Genomic DNA, 8,633 nt, shown 5'->3' on the forward strand with positions numbered 1-8,633 from the left:
CTTGCTTTTAGAGAATTAATATTTTTAGATTAATCCACTTTGAAATGTGTCCTGAATTTCTTTTGCAAAGGGAAACATATATTACACTTAGACATGAGCATGCATGGTAACATCATTTTAAGAAAAAAAAAAGAAAAAGTTTGTCATGTTCCCAAAATAAAAGCAGACAATTTATATCAATCCTCAAAGTAATTAAGACTTTTCTTGAAAAGCACATGACTGTTTTGTTTCTGCTTTATCACACATTTCCTTTTGTCAAGGTTTTTTTTTCTTGTTGCTCTCCTGCAAGCTCAAATATCTCTTAGTTCTTGAACATTTTTTAACCCAGAGGAATGACGAGATGAGGTGAAGTCACAACAGTGTACTGCAAAACACATAAGGGGCGAGAACATTTCTGAGTTCTGTAATGAAGTGCAGAGAGACCTATTTGGAGGAGAAAATCTGTGGGAACTTTTGAAACTTGAAAATTACATTGAAGAATTAAATTAATGCCTATATCTCAAAGTGAATCCACTTTTTCAGAATCCCTGTTGATGTACAGTAATTCCACAGAACGGTAGATTTTTCAATAGAAAATAAAGTGAAAAATAAGTGAAAATAAACTATAAATCTCTAAATCAGGGCCTGAGAAAGTTTTCTGAGAGGTCTTTCTGATCATGTAATAACATTGATTTAATGTGTAGTAGGTATCTTAAACAGTAAATTAATACAGTACAGTACCTGAGAAAACAAACTTTGAGAATAAAATCAAACAAAGAAAAAGACAGGCTCCTTAATTTTGACTCCTAGATTCCCAGAATCGACTAGATGTGGAAGATAACTGTTCTCTGTAACTATGCTAAAATCTGTTTTATTTGGGTTAAAACATGATCTTCTTTTACCGTATATACTACTGTATACAGTACTGTATACTACTGTATATCTGTATTTTCTTACTGTTGTTTTATATGGGGCTGTAATCACATAATTAAGTAAAGATAAGAGAAGAACATTACAATGTGTGCCACAAATCTATCCTAATTTTTGCCTGTTCATGAAAAGTAAGACTGTCCTGTTCTGACTGTATGCAATTGAAAATATATGACACATTTAATTGAATCTGTTTAATTGTTGTACTGTTATTCAATTAATTCAAAATTAATTTTCATCTATTCACCAGATCCTAAGTAATTAACAAGATATACCCATTAAAAGGAACATTACAAATAATTTCAATTTTTAATTTAACATTTTTAAATCTAAACCAATTAAATTATACATTCAATAGTCACTGATGTCTATTTTTTTCCATTGCATGCAGTATGCAGTTCAGGCTGTAATAATGGTTAGTAAAAACATACAGTAACTTTAGCTGCTTAAAACTTAAGGAAACAAGACCATGTTACCACAGCCAAAAGTGTAGGGTTAATAGGGGACTTTATTGTATTATTCATCTTCTCCACAGCCCGGTGACCTGATCAGCACGTTGTTCAGCAGTCTTGTACTTTTTTCTTAGTTTTTTATTGATGGTATGGGAAGATAGAAGAGGAATGCTCCAAGGCTTTAAAAGTCATCTGATAACAGATGATTTAGAAATTGTGTTAAAAAAATAGACTCCATGACACCTGCAAGCATTTTTCTTTCTCCAGATGGAGACCTTAAAAACACACAAAGAAGATGACCCTACGGATCATCACGGGGGCTGTCACATTGAGACAAATGGTCATTATAATTGCTACATTTCTACCATGCTTTTTGCACTTATTTAAACATAGGGAAGAAATTGGAAGAGTGACAACATAATAACTAATTACTTGCCCCTGGGAGGAAGAAAGTTAGATCTAATCTTAATCACCTACATCCTTTCAGAGGCAGGAAAAATCGATACTGAAAACACATTTTAAACTGTAGTATATCAAATCAAAGACAATAACCTATTAATTAAAGTCAGCTTGGGTCTGCCTGAGAACATTTAATGCTCTTTTGTGTCAAATTTGGTACAGTACTGGACACATTTTTTAAAACTATGTATTTTGTTGAAGCGCACTAGGTTATTTCTTCAGAGAATCCATGAGATTTTAATATCTTCCAGTCTAAGTGGGAATAAATCTGCCACACAATTGTGTTTTTTACTATGAATCATACAACACACACATACAGTATCTGGTTTCACAATTTAATATATTATTTGTACTTTCTGGCACTCATGTCACACCACCAAACCCCTCCCCCAATTTCAACCACCATAATTAGTTGAAAATATGCATATGGGAAATTCTAGAAATGTTTTCACTGTTTTTCCAGCATTTATTTAGTGTTATATTAAAAAAAGATTGAAACTGAGACAATGCATAAATTGCATTATACATGACAGAAAAAATGAACTGCTAACACAGCAGTATCTGGTGTCGGTAGCACACATCTCTTATTTGAAACTTTTTTAACTAATATAAAACAATTCCTATTATACTGTATATACTCCACTCTATTTGGTGGTGCTCATTTTAATATGGCAAGGCAGTGTACATCAGACAGCTGGAGATACAGAAGGTGCAGTGTAGCTATAAAACTGCTGCAGAGCAGGAACCTGTTCCTTATGCTTTACAAGCCTTGTTGTAATTTAACTGATACATTCTTTAAAACCCAAACTACTGTGGTAGTTGTTTTTCTATTTATTTGATGTGCACCTTTTGCATTCTGTGCTGCATTTTTATTAAATCTCTCCAAAGACTGAGGATAACTCTGTCTTCTGAAATACTGTGTAAATAAAATCTTTCCATTAGCATTCTCTAATGGTTACATTGTTGAAGATTGGGAAATTGCTTTGTCCCTGATAATCAGTGGTGAGCATTTATATAAAACAAGTAATTGCTAATGTTGTCACTTGCAATCTGAGTTTATGCTTTCATTTTCATAGAAAGTGTCATCTTTACTTTAAGACTTGCATAAAAATGTGTTAAGAATATTGAACCTTAGCAGTCAGGGACAAAACTCGCTTTTTAATTTCGGTTTTTCACAGCTTCTAAATATAGTGAGATATGCATTTACTATTTTTAAAACGAATAAGGAGGTTGTTCCAAACTCCTGTATTTCTGTCTATTCTGTAGATAATTTGATTTGAAAAGAAAAGGGTTTATTTCAAGTTTATATGGTATATACTCACTATGTCATTTATGATATGTAAGGATGAATTTCCTTCAACACACTGCAAATAAAATTGACTTGTGACATTGGCCCATCAATCAAATTCAGATTTAAAGATGGATTCATTTTGAATAGCTGTGTAGAAATATACAGTCTGTGACTATTTTGGCCCATTTAAAGAGAAATACCATTACACATCATATCAAATGGACAAAATGTTTTTTTTTTCTTTCCTTTCCATTTTTATACATGAGTAAAATAAAAAAGATGAGGACCCTTCCCCCAACTGTGGCTTCCACCTCCATTCCAATCAATGCAAACCAAAAGTGCTATATGAGAAAGCAATCATAAATACAGAAGCACTCTTGGTGGTTGGTTAAATTAAATGCTGTTACACATCTCCTGTCCTTAATTGCAGCACGTAAAGCACATTTTTCATTATGATATGCAAATCTCTCAGCTTCAGAGGCTCATTTGTAAAGGCAGGGGAAGGTACAATGATCAGACATAATATTGGAGGGTGTAAACTTGATTAAGCCATGTGCTATCTCCAAGTGGAATAAGCTCAGAGGAGCAGAAACAACTCACTTGTGCTGCATATGGAAGCATAATCTACTAGCAATTCCCATGAAGGCATGAAAATGTCCAGAGGGATACAATTTTTATAACTGTTCCCTAAGGATTCAAATACGTTTAACTTTAGACAGTTCAATTATAGAAATTGGAAAGTTTCTAAAATATAAAAAATAGTGCCAGATTTGTAGTCTGTAATTTAGTTATTATGGGGTGAAATATCCATATTTCATTTTTTACTTCAGACATTTATACTGACTGAATCAACTGAAATAGTCTGTCACAAAATTTAATAATTATATTCTATCATATTTAATTTTTGTGCTTTAAATACATTTTCTTATTTGCTTATTGCTTTAGGATAGATTTTATTTTAGTGAGAAATATTATTTGGAAAGTAAACGTGTTTTCTTGAGGACAATCTGGATCTTCCTTTTTTTACAATGAATACCTTGACTGTCTTAACACAATTTTTAAGACAGAAAGGGGTACATTCCATAAAAGACAGGAAAATCACCCTCTTTCCGTTTTTTTTTCTTATTTAGAGCCAAGCATTTCCCAAACTGAATACCCTCGGAAGACCAGATCTTTTATTTACACTATGTCGTTTGTACTTAAATTGTACTTATATTTATTTCATTATACTTTTACAGTTACCCTCTTATACTCCATAAACTACCGAGTATTATCGCGTCTTGTTGATACCATTGCTAAATATTGTTACTGCTCTAACCTGAATGTGAAAGTTTGTGATCCGGTAAGAACAAAAATGTGTAACCGACCAACGCAGCGAGCAGGGTTCGAACCTGCGCGGGGAGACCCCATTGGATTTCAAGTCCAACGCCTTAACCACTCGGCCATCGCTGCTTATCACCGCTGTTTTCCAGTGGATTTTCAATGGAGAATCTTAACCGTGATGCTACGTGACATCTTTTATGAGAGCCTGATTCTCATAAATTCTTTTTACGTTGTTGAAACACGGGTCTACAAGTATATACAAAAATTAAATTTAGATACACTTAGAATGTATTAAATTCTTATCGTGTGCATTCGTGGTTCAAGAAAGGTAACAGTACAGTACGTGCTACTGTAAATACTAAAATGAAACCATACACAGATATGTACTTGCACAGACATGATTTTCAAAGACATGTTGAGGATTTACCAACGCTTGTTAACGACATATATATAGATATTACGGTTAAATGTGAAAGATGGTTTATATCCTGTACAAACATTTTTTTCGGTTACATGATTGCAAATGCAGAACAAAAGTTGCAGAACAAAATAGGCCACAAGGTGTCGCCAACGCCTGTGCAGTATTTCTTTCCTGACTTGTAACCATGTAATGGATCAGTAGGTCAAAACAGAATGCTAAATTTTAATCACAAATTACCACTACAGAAGTCATGTATGAAACAGATAATTACATGTTGATCAAATAGTGCTTATTGTTATTATTATTGCAACCTTCAGAGAGAAGAAAACTCTTTTATGAAGATGAAGACTGGACAGCATACATTTAAATACTTCAAGTACTGGTGTTTCAGCTTTCAACTATACATTTCAAATACAACCTAAACTTTACGCTTTAATTTATCTGTCTATGTGTATGTGTTTGTGACAGGTGCAGTTAATTAATACATTTTTAAAAAGGTTACATTTATACCATGTAATGAATGGCATGAAGAAGAGAACCTTTTGTCTTATTATTATAATCATATTACATTAGGGATAAAAATATGGTTCCACTTTTGGAAATGCCACTCTAGTAAGATATGCAGCAACCTACTGTATAATTTTGAGTACACTGATCATATGAATGAAAATGAAAATTAAAACTGTCTGAATCGAACAAAAATGATCAATACAGACCAGTGAATTTAAAAATGCAAGGAGCCCATACAATGAGTGAAAGATGAAATTTGCATTATGGCTAAACTTGTAATACTACGTCAGGATAAAAATGAGAAAACTAATCTAAACAGTACATTGAGAGAAGTCTTAAAGAGCTCAGCTCTCAAATCTGGTCTGAAACTGTATAACATGTAGGGAAATAATAAATAAAGTAATATCTCTGGGAACAGTTTGTGATATTTGTTTAAGTCAAACACACCCTGAATATGACATTCCCCACCTCATTATGATGCTTGTATTGATGGCTTATGAATGGATACCCCAAATAACGAACACCACAGTGTTGGCTGTGAAATAGCTACTGTATATTTCTTATACAACATGTTCTCACACATATACTATACATATACTATTAACAACTATAACACTGTTACTAAAATAAAAAATCCAGTTCTTCCAAGGAACAAACATATCCAAAATATACATAATTCAGCTAAAGCAGAGTGATTTGTGATAAATCCGTATTTGCAATGTTTACAAAACCCATACTTTGATTCACTAAAACTAAACTCACTACCCTTACCATTAGCTGGAAAGTAAAAGCATCATTTTTTTTTCTGAAGGCCGAATCGCATTGAAAATTCAGGTCTTGCACACCAAGACAGATGAGATTTAGGAATTGGATTACTTATAGTTATCGGGTTTAGTGTAATCAGTTTTGAGTGAATGTGTATTCCAATGCAGTATTATTAATCACATTTTTTGGTTGAGGATCTAGAAACTGAATGAACAGAGTAAGCTGCCAATTGCTAGAGCCCTATCAGCACCAAACTAAATTACATGGGTTTAGCTATTGTTCAAGCAGCAGTACACATCAAAATAGCATTTACCAAACAGTCCTGAAAGAAGCTTCAGTGTGGCATAAAAAGCTAAAATTAGGCTCTGAATGCTACTTTTTTAAATGTAAGGACTACTACCGATGCAGAACAGACTTTATCAAGGATGTAAAAGCCCAAGTATTTATCGTTAAGGCTTTTAAGGTACATTACAGATATTTACGGTACCATCACTAAGAATGTACATGTTGGATGGAAGGTAAAAACGTTCATTCCATGTCAATCTCCAGTTCAGGATGGCACTCTCAGTTACTGTGCTGAGAGGTGCATCTATGTCCTTCACTTGTGCACAGTCAATACTGCTCACATCTGCTTTCATGTGGATCTATATACAAAGTGATGGGGGCTGAGAAATGGTTTCTCCTTCCTTCCAAACTGACCCTTAAGGATCCGCTTGAAAGCTCTTTTGAAATCCTGGCTGAGACAAGGATATATCACCTGGTTGATACAGCTATTGAAGTAACCCAGCCAAAAAATTACATTGAACAAATCTTCAGGAGGTTTGTACCGAGGGAAGAAAGATCCTGTGGAGAAACAAAATAGGCACAGCAGGTGAAACTAATAAATGATAGATTTGATTTTCACAGGTTTAAAAAAAAAGTCCTTTGTGTGTGTACAAGCTTGTGGTACTGTTTACATGCTCTTCGTTGCAAAATATATAGTTTATCACTGTGCAGGAATTCCCTAATGTTAGAACAACCATCTCTGCAAAAACCAAGATGAACTGTGACCCATCAAACTTAAAACTTTGTTGTTGAACTTCATATTAAAGTCAGACGTGTATTTACATTTATTTTTCTTAGCTAATTTAATGCTGTACAGGGAGTATTATTTTTATCATTTAAGGCTTATGTTGCTGATAAACAGATCAAGACATAGTATTGAAATCATGCTTTACTGTGTTACCGTCTCCCCATACAGGAGTGACAAGATCTAACACACATTTGCATTTTCAGATCTTTTTGGGGGAAGGGTGTTGTAAGATTGCGTTGCAGTTCAGAAAGGAAATATACAGTAGGAGACCAACACATTCTTTTCACTCAGATATTCCAGGATCTAGGATTCCAATCAGAGTTTAACCCCATGATGCACAATGCCAATAAAATACACATATTGCGCAACAGCATCCAAACAACAGATTAGTTATTAAAATAATATAAATACAACTTAATTTGGGGTTCATAAAACTTGAAATTAAACCCCAAATTAAATTTCATGTGTGAAATTTTGAATGATATTCTTTCAAAAGTATTAATACTTACATACATATAACAAAATAAAAAATAATTCAGGCAGTGTTTCTAGATAACGTATGTTCTTTAGAGAGACTTAGTGTCTTCTTCAATTACCTGAGACATTCTAACTCTTGCTATCCAAACCTACTTGCCATTCTGGTTCTGTACACATTAGTACTTGTACATTCTGGTTCTGATTCTGCACTGGCCTGCAATATCAACTTTTCCACATTCTAGACTAATCTAAAACTATAGAACAAATCCAACAAATACAGCAACTGATCTTTGTAATAGCACCACTCTAGAGAATTTCAGTCCACATGGGTGTCAGAAAGGAGAAGCTATGATATCATTGTACTGTACAGTATGTTGCTTAATCAGGTTCTGTTTTGGTAGTGTCAAAGGATCAATTGCCAAAAATTATATTTTCTCTTTTAAAACAAAAACATGGAAAACATAGTCTAACTTTATTTTTGGTTTTATCTCTGGCATTGCCCTGCAATGGGCTGATATCCTGCCTTGCTCCCATTGCTTGCCAAGATCAGCATCAGCTCTCCGGTGACCCAGTATTGTGAAGTGGTTACAAAATGGAAGAATGGATGGATATGCAGTATTTGGTATTTTCCTTTCTTTTTAAAAAGAATAGAAAAAAAAACGATCCCCATACTATATGTGTTGTTGTGATATTTAGATATCAAAACTATTTTTATGAACATTTCACAGGTGCATCTTTCAATATCCACAAAATATTTTTTTAAATCCTTTTTAAATTATATACAGTAAATAGAACCATTTTTCAAACAGCTGCAGCCTAAGTGCTTTGCCTGCTTAGATTTACACACAAACAAAACTGAGCAGCCCATCTTGTTTAAATAATGCAGCTAGTGCATAGTTGTAAAATTCCAACAACAATGCATACACACACAGTACATTTCTTATGTGAAAGTCA

The 8,633-nt window shown here is 33.6% G+C and overlaps 1 non-coding gene across 1 annotated transcript; it reads right to left on the bottom strand.

Moving 5' to 3' along the window:
• Positions 1-4,481: 4,481 nt before the first annotated feature.
• Positions 4,482-4,563, bottom strand: trnas-uga (transfer RNA serine (anticodon UGA)). The gene has a single exon. It is a non-coding gene; the product is annotated as a tRNA-Ser (tRNA).
• Between the last annotated feature and the right edge of the window lie 4,070 nt (positions 4,564-8,633).

This window comes from Lepisosteus platostomus, chromosome 6, assembly GCF_059453375.1.
Source record: "Lepisosteus platostomus isolate fLepPlt1 chromosome 6, fLepPlt1.hap1, whole genome shotgun sequence".
NCBI classification, from domain to species: Eukaryota; Metazoa; Chordata; class Actinopteri; order Semionotiformes; family Lepisosteidae; genus Lepisosteus; species Lepisosteus platostomus.